Source organism: Monodelphis domestica, chromosome 8 (assembly GCF_027887165.1).
Source record: "Monodelphis domestica isolate mMonDom1 chromosome 8, mMonDom1.pri, whole genome shotgun sequence".
NCBI lineage: Eukaryota > Metazoa > Chordata > Mammalia > Didelphimorphia > Didelphidae > Monodelphis > Monodelphis domestica.
Genome location: NC_077234.1, coordinates 14,513,466 through 14,523,041, shown reverse-complemented (window position 1 = coordinate 14,523,041; position 9,576 = coordinate 14,513,466).

Below are 9,576 nucleotides of genomic sequence, written 5' to 3'. Positions count from 1 at the left end.
GAATAGCTAATCATTTAGCACTCAATATGTTCCAGCTACTCTGCTAAGTATTTTAAAATATTTTTTTTTCATTCAGTACTCACAACAACTATGAGATGTAGGTGATATTATTTATTGTTCCTATTTTATAGTTGAGGAAACTGAGGCAGAGTGACTTGACTAGAGTCACACAACTGGTAAGGAATGCAGAGTGTATTAGGGTAGTTTGGGGGATGGGATGAGATGGCTTGAACTGGGCCAGTAACAAAGGGTTACAGTGTTGGTTGAAAGCCAACAGTTAACTCTGACCAGGGAAGAGCCTGGTCTGAGATTAATACCCAGACCACTAGGAAACTGGGAAAGTATTTTAATTAAATGGGGAAAGGTTGAAAGGGAAATAGGATAACCCTGATGCTTAATTTCCTCTAACTAAAGACTAAAGAGTCTAAATGTCTCCTCACAGAGAGTCTTCACAGAGTTGATGGTCCACTCTAACCCTCACCTCAATGACCAAAAATTCCAAGTTTCTGTTCTAGCTAATTCTGCACTAACCCCACCCCCTAGTTAGTATTAAAGGGTACTGGTCTGTGGTAAGCTTAGCAGGGCCCAGGGAAAGACCCCAAGTCCAGATGGCCTCACCTGTTACACTCAGTAACAGCTGCACTTGACTGGATGTTGAGTCAGGCCAGCATCAGTTCAAGGATCTTCTTCTCAGGAACCACAGGTCTTGACAGCAATGGACAAGTACAGGTAATCCACCAGGGAGCTTGGCAGCAAAGCCTCCAGATGCTTACCATCAGCAAACCCCAGAGAGACTAACTGCTTCTCGGTTTTTCAGCTCAACCCGCTTTTCAACATTCTAGAATTCTTTCCCTGTCAGTCTCATGCCTCCGTCCTCTGCATCTGCCCCTGTAGACCAACGTCTCATTCTATAACCCTCTTACTATAACAAGAGACTCCATTAGAACTCAGTTGTTCCTGATTCTGGGCCCAGCACTCAGTTCACTCCCCCACATAAATCAGTTGGCGTTACATAGAGGTTATGAAAGATAGATGCATGGATGGATTATTTCTCTGAGATCCTAAAGAACATTTATGAAAGAAAATGGAAATTTTTAATAATACAAATGTGTGACTGGATAAAACAGGGCCTTATTGATTCAAAATGCAGCTTTCAATGAGCTAATCTAGTCTTTGTGGATAGGTAATGTTTGAAATACATGTATCTTCCATATAGTGGGTCTGGGCTAATTCTCTCTGTCTGTACATGCCAGCATTTAGTAAAATTCCAAATATACTTACTAAGTCAAAGGAGCCATTTTACCCAATATTTCTCCAAGGAATAACTAAATAGAACTTAATAGAACTCATCAGCCATTCTATTGCCCAAGAGAGTATGTACTTGTGCCTTTTTTTTTTTACTGGGATTTATAGAGAGAGTTGCAATTAATATGTATCTAGGCAAACACACATCACTTCAATGAACTAAAAATTCCCTAAACTGATGCTAAGAGTAAAACATTGTGGGTCTATGTTTGATCTGCCATAATGGGAGGGACCAATAGCAGGCAAACATCTGGCACAGGGAATATGAAAGATGTCTTTGGACACTTTCATTGCCATTTAATGCTTGTGCTGCTATGGAACTTATGAAATTGTACCGCTCCAAAGACCCTCTCAGAATTTCATGGCCTATTCCTAAATGAATTCTTTAAAACAATGGTTGTTTGTTATAGGGTCTTTTTAAAATTTTTATTTAATTGATTAATTAAGAAAAATTTTCCATGGTTCCATGCTTCATGTTCTTTCCCTCCTCTCCTCCCACCTCCCTCCCAAAGCCAACAAGCAATTCCACTGGGCTTTACTTGTCATTGATCGAGACTCATAGAATCATAAAAAGGGTGTTAACCATTTACACTACATATTCTTACTCCTTTTACTTTGTCATACACCCTACTGACAGTTTGGTGAAGCCTTTACCTTTCCCCGAAGAAGGTTCTTAAATATATAGAATAAAAATATATCTAATTACAAAGGAAATTAGGTATATGGAAATAAAGGTGTAAATCTTTTCCCCCATTCAACTCCAAGAACCTCTTGAAATCTCTCCAAAATCTTTTAGACGTATATGGACCTTTGCTTAAGAATTATTCACCTAGATGGACCCTTCATTTTTTAAAAATTCTTACCTTTTTAGAGTTGATAACTAAATAATTCTTCCTAGGACAGAAGAGCCATCAGTGTTAGGCAGCTGGGGTTAAGAGATTTGTTCAGGGTCATACAAGTAGGAAGTTTCAGATTTGAACCCAGGACCTCTCATCTGCAGGCTTGGATCTCTGAGCCACCCAGATAGCCTGACCCTTCACTTTTCAGAGGGCAAAAGTGATGTTCCAGAGGTGAAGAGGCTTCTCTAACATCATACTTTACAGACGAGTAAGAATTCCTCTGTTTTTCATTTGAAATCTTTCACAACCTGACCTCACCCATGCATTTCAATCCAGGGAAAGCATACATTTATTCATCACCTAATATTGCTGGACATTAGGCTTAGTGTCACATTGTCATGTTGGATTCTCACAATGACTCTGGAAAATCAGTTATTATTATCCCCATCTACAATTCAGAAAACTGAAATAGGAAGAAATTAAGTGCCTTCTCCCAACTCACACACAGTAAATAAGTACCTGAGGCCCAATTTTCACTCTGGTCTGCCTGACTTACACCCAGCACTCTAGGCATTGTGATGCCACCCAGCTGCCTCTCAATTGGAGAAATATGAGCTTCTTCAGGATTCCATTCAAGTTCTACTTTCTGAATGAAGCCTTTCTTAGCTTCCTCTCTCCTTCCACAGCTAATGCTTCCCTTGACACAAAATTGTCATTGATCTACTTGGCTTCCTCTTACATATGTACATGTTTTCTCTCCCCATTTGAAAGGACTTGCGCTTCCAGAAGACATAATGAAGACAATGAACACCCACTGATTTTAATAACATAATTATTCAAAAAGACTCACTACTCATCTAATTTTGTTTCATAACTTAATATCCTGAAAGTGGAAGAGAAAAAATGGTCAACCAGCAATGAAAACAATGGGAGTGTTGATGACTATTCTCTTTGGAAGCCACTGCCCACTTCTTCCTCCAAGTTTGACTCCCTCTGATGTCCTTTTACAAAAGTTCATGTTACCTTTCAGTTTCTTAAGGCCCTCTTATAGAGTGCTTCTCACCTAGCATCTACTGAGATTTTTGCTCCAGAATGATCTGTCTTTTCTTTTTCTATGAAATCCATGATGTTGTGCTGTTAAGAAAACATCCCAGCTTTGGCAAGAAGCCTTTCTCAGTGCTCAATCTCAGTGCTTTCTTTTCAATGTAGCCTGTATAAATATTGTCCTTATATAATTGTTGGCATGTTGTCTCCTCAACAGAGGACTGTGAATGTCTTGAGAGCAGGGATTCATGGGGGGAGTAAATAAGCTGTGGCATATTACCATTGATGCTTACATGCGAAGAATGTTATGTTGTCTAAAAGGAGTGATACCTAAAATTAATATAGCACTTTTAGGTGCTGTATTTTACAGTATTTCCTTTGATAAAACTCTGAGAGGGAGGTGTTGTTATCTTTATTTTTGAGATGAGGAAGCTGAGTTGGAGAAATTTCAGTGTGGGCTACGGTCCCACAGTTAAGAAGTTTCTGAAGCAATATTTGAACTCAGGTCTTTGTGGCTCCAAGATCAATTCTTGATTATATGTTTCTTTATCCTGATGCTTCTTTTATGATGTCTGGCACATAACAGGTCCTTAATGAATACTAATTGACCAGGAAATTTTATGAAATGCTAGAAAAAATTAGGAAAAGGGGTTTAAAGTTTGGGGGTATATATGCAGACATGAGGTTACTGAGACAGAATTTCCATAATAAATTACTTTCAGAAGAATTGGGATTTGTGAGCAAAGAGCTTTGAAGAAACTGAAGCATGATTGGATATTTTGCAACTGGATCTGATTGGTCTACTACATGGTTGAGAGGAGCTTTCTTTCTGCTGACTATGTAACAAGGACTGTTGGTATCTACCAAAGGGCCTGAGTCAGCTCCAGTTGTCACTTTGATGCATTATCTTCTGGAGGAACAAGGTGACTCTTTCACTGAGAGTGTCTAGTGAGAGAAAAATTCTGTAGGGAGAAAGACCATGGGACCTTGGGCATCTGGTCTCTGAGAAATGGAATCTTTTTTCTTCATTCACTTCCCATCAAAAAGCAGGCCATAGAGTCAGCTGTCAAGGTCAAGAGCATGATTTACAGCAATTTGGGAGTCAGAACATTAGGAAAATGTTGCAGTTAGCCCATCATCAATGCCTCAATAAGCAAGGACTGAACCCAGCCCAGAAAGATACCTTTCTGGTTTCTTCAGCAAGCTACCTTTGGATGTGGAACATGTGGGACTAGTGCTATGTAGGAACTGAATTAAATTGTGTAATTTGCCATCCCTTCCACTGGCTGAGAATGAGGTGGTATTAGGAAGATAATATTCTTTATGTGTTTTTAGAAAATGTCTAAATATTTGTTCTTTTTATATTCATAAAATACACATTTGTAAAAATGACCTGGCATTAAATGGTTAAGTACAATTGCGATGCTGTCACTGAAAAGGAGGGAGGAAAGGAAGGAGAAAGGGAGAGGCAGGGAGAAAGAGATGGAAACAGGAAGAAAGAGAGAAAGAAAGGAAGGAAAACAGAAGAGAGGTAGAGAGGCAGGAAGGAAGAAAGGTAGGAAAGAAAGAAGAAAAGGTGGGAGGAAGAAGGAAAGTGTGAAAAGAGGGAGGGAAGGAAAGCAGTAAGAAAGGCGAGAGAGAAAGGAAGTAGGAAAATAGGAAGGTAGAAAAGGAGGAAAGATAAGAGGAAGGGAGGAAGAAGGGAGACATGAAAGAAAGGGAAAAATAAAAGAAAATGAAAGGAGGGAGAGAAGAAAAAAGAGATTGAGGATTTGACATTTAGGTAATACCATCTAATAACCTGAAAATTACAGGGACAATCAGCTCCCATATAGTTTTACTGCAACAATCTAAAATACAAAATGACCCAGTTAATGCTCTAAAGAAACCTTCTTCCAGCCACACCATGAACCAGCAAATAGCTAAGGGAGCCATCACTTAGCACATGAAAGATGTCATTTTTCATTGGTGGGGTTCCCCTTCCCCCATTCATTTTCCTCCACACTTTCTCAAGCTTCTAGAGCTCAAATAGTGAAGAGGGAAGCCAAAGGAGCTCATCCTTTGCTCCCTTCCCTTGCCCTCTGGGGATGTTAGAATCTTTTGTAACTGTGCAGGGCTCTGAATGAACACTTTCTTCATTTCACAGACACATTCCCTGCCTCCTACTCTTCCTTCTTTTCTGAATGCAAAGCTCTGCCACATAAACCACCTTCTAAACTGTCTCCCTCTGAATGCTGTGACAGGCAGCCATTCACACACCCTTCCATCACAACTCCAGCTCCTGGACACAGAGATGGGTCTTCAGACCCCAGGAGTCATTTGCATTTGCACTGCTGGGGCTCCTGTCTCAGAAACCTTTGTTTTATTCCTGTGTGTCTGTTCAAATTAACACTGAGATCAGTGGAACTTTTTTTAATTTTGTCTCACTGAGGGTCACAGTCTCCTCTAGTAACTTGCCCCAGGCTAGTACTAATTGTATCAATATAAAAGCTAGGACTGCTAAGACTATATTCTCTATAGCAGGATATCAAAATTCACTTTTTCCTTAAAAAGAGAGAGAGACACCATTCCAATAACTTTTCTTTATGGAATTAACTGTTTTTTTCTGATATGTATATTCATTTTTGTCTTTGGTTTCCATTCACCATCTAGATAAAAATCAAAGAGCTTGGTGGCTTTTAGTAACTTTTAATTCCAAGTGCTTACTTTAAATGGAGGCTTTTTTGAAGGGTCCATGGAGAGATATTTTGCCTCATGCAATGTGGCTTTTGAATTATTCAGCTAGGAGATGCTGTGGAATGACTGAAGTTATTGGTATTTTTAGATGGTCTCTTTAGGGGAAGAATCTCAAGTCATTTTCTCCTTCTGTCAGTTGATTTTCTAGCTGTATTTGAAACATAAATGTAGACAATACCAAGTCTTTCACAGCAAAATATCTCTATAATCAGACAACCAGTCAAACAATCAGCATTTATTAAGCACTTCCCATAGCATGAGGAAGTATAGTGAGCTGAAATTAACATGGATGTGGTAGGACTCTCTCACTGTGGCGTTTGTCAACAATTTTTGAAGGGTAAAATAAGAGTTGAGTATCTGTGGTCCAGATAGAGTGAATTCCCTTCTCCTGTAATGTAGTGATGTAGACAATACCAAGTATTTTTTAATAAAAATTCACCATGCTAAAATTGAGATGAATGTAATGGATGCCACTTTCTTAGTAAATATCTCCAGATTTCTCTATGGCTGCTTTCTGGCTTCTTTTGATGTTTTCTATTCATGCTTGTTTTACTGACTACCCATATACTCAATGGCTGGCCCTCAGCCCATATTGGATCTTCCCATTCCCTAGGTTTTTCCCCAAATGGACTTATAATTTGGCCCTGTATAGTACCCTTGATCTGGTGCCCACCTTCACATTTTATTATCTAGTTAGAAGAAATAGAAGCAAATCATCATTTTTTTAAGATAAAAGTTTTATTTGGGGCTAAAAATATAAAAAAGTTCATTTTTATGAGTTTTTAAAAAAAAACAAAAATAATTCAAGAACATTCTTAATGGGTCCACAGTGACCTTAAATTTAAAAAAATCTTACATTGAGTTAATAAAATAGAGCTTAATGGAACTTAATGGAACTGTTTTCATCTCAATAAAAGTATTTTTAAATTATTCTCATTTTTATGAATGAAAATAATATTTAATCTGAATTTTCTTCATCCTTAACAATTCAATAAGCATTTTAAAGTGTCTCCTTTTTAGTAGATATGCAGTGAAGTTCCAGGGACAAAAAGTCATAAATAATATCATCCTTGTGCTCAGAGTGCATACATTCTATTAGTGATTCAACATGAACACAAACAAATACAATATAAAGAAACACAGGCATGGAGAGAACATGAGCAACTATGAGGATCAGAAAAGTTATTATCGAGGAGGGAATTTGAGCCGAGTCTTGAACACAGACAAGGACATTATGGGACAAAGACAAGAGAGGAGTATATTTTAAGCCCTGGAGATTGAACTGAATGATTTGAGGCAAGAGATGACAAAATATTAAGATCAGGAAATAGAAGTATCCTATTTTGCATGGAATATGGAGCCTATAAAGCAGAATGATATAAAGTAATTGAGAAAGTAGATGGAATCCAGACTCTAAACATCCTTAAATGTCATGTTAAGTAGTCTAGATTTTATCTGAAGGACAATGGGGAGTCAATGAAGGATTTGGTGTAGGAGTGTAGAAAGATACCTGGGGTTTAGGAAGATTAATGTGACATTTCTGTTAGGATAACAGAGTTATATTTTATTTTATTTTATTTTAAAATGTTATTTAATTGATTAATTTAGAGTATTTTTCCATTTATAAAAATCATGTTTTGTTTCCTCCCTCCTCCCCAACTCCCTCTCATAGCCTATGCACAATTACACTGGGTTTTACATGTGTCATTGGTCAAGTCCTATTTCCATATTATTGATATTTGCACTGGGGTGATCATTTAGGGTCTATAATACAAATGATATCCCCACTAACTATGTGACCAAACAGTTGTTTTTCTTCTTTGTTTCTATTCCCACAGTTCTTCCTCTGGATGGGGATAGCATTCTGTCTCACAAGTCCCTCAGAATGGTCCTGGGTCATTGCATTGCTGCTAGTAGGGAAGTCCATTACATTAGATTGTGCCACAGTGTAACTGTCTCTGTGTACAATGTTCTTCTGGTTCTACTCCTTCCACTCTGCATCAATTCCTGGAGGTCTTTCTGGTTCATATGGAATCCCTCCAGTTCATTATTCCTTTGAGCACAATAGTATTCCATCACCAACAGATACCACAATGCGTTCAGTCATTCCCCAATTGGAGGGCATCCCCTCATTTTCCAATTCTTTGCCACCACAAAGAGTGCAGCTATGAATATATTTTTGAACCTAAGATTGACTCTTATTTCTTCTGATCCCTAAGGAATGAAAAGTTGTTTGAGAAATACATACACTTGCATTCATGAACACTGTGCATTTGCACAAGCACACATGACTGATAGAGGGAATGCCTTTGCTTTTTAATGATTTCAAATCAAGAGAATAAAACTTCTAACTCACCAGATCTTCTGACTTAATCACAGGGTGATTTCTTTTTCATTAATTTTCTACAGGACAGTAGTAAGGGTCCTGAATTTTACATCAATGTAAAAATCCTGGCTCTGACATTTTCTTTCTGAATGAATGAAAAAAAATTGATGGATGAAAAAATAAATCAAGCATTTACCATATACCATGAGCTGTGCTAATTTCTGAGAATACATGCAGAAAAAAAAATGAGATTGTCTCTTCTGTCAAGGAATTTAGGCTTTACTAAAGTATACAACATATATATGATTTTTTTCAGCTGCAGGGAAAATGGGAAGACCAAAAAGTCCCAAGGGAACAATAGGGACACTTAGCAAGTCTTAGTGATCTTAGAGTATATGACCTTGGATGTTACATCCTTTCAATAGGCCTCAGTTTCCTGATTAGGAAATAGTAGGGTGGGGAATTTTAGATTAAATGACGTCTAAGTTCCCTTATAACTACAAATCTTTTTATTTTATAGAATTTCTCTTAACTCAGAGACCAAAGGCCCTATGAATGATGCCTGCCTTGGCATCATCTGGGTTAGTCTCTACCAACATCATAATACCAGTGTTCAATATATTTAACTACTTTTGGATCATGTCTACAGAAAATTGCCCTTCCATAGAAAATTCCAAGCCTTGAGACATCTCTTCGGATCATCAGAGGGCCAGTTCTTACTGGATACCATCTGTTCTGATGCAAATGCATCATGGTTATTAAAAGAGTTGGTGAGATGTGCAGATGTGGAAACCATGTGGATACATCCTCATTGAAGAAGTTGCTACTGTGGCTGAAGAAATTGGAACCAACAGGTCACACTGGCAATTTGGCATATATACTGTGTGATTTGACATGGGTTGATTTTTTTCAGCAACTTACGAGCAGATAGTTGTTTATAATTATGTTCTGTCTTAGGACTGAAAATTATGAATGCTATGATGTGTGTGCAAATCTCTTCTGCCTAGAGTATTATTAATTAGTAAATGAAAGCCTGTTTGTATTTCATAAATATACTTTAGTTTCACAAACCTTTCATTACAAAAATCGATATCTCAATCAAATAAGTTTTCTATGTACTAATAAATATCCAGTCTTGGAATGAGGGCTTATCTAAGTCATATAATAATTAACTTAGAATAGAATTATGAACCAAATCATAATTTTAATAAGTTTCTTATTTGTCATTCCTTGTTTTGGATAGTGCCTATAACATAAAAAGTATATTACAGTGTGTTCTTTATAGACATTATTATAATTCATAAAAAACCTTTATAATTCTTCATA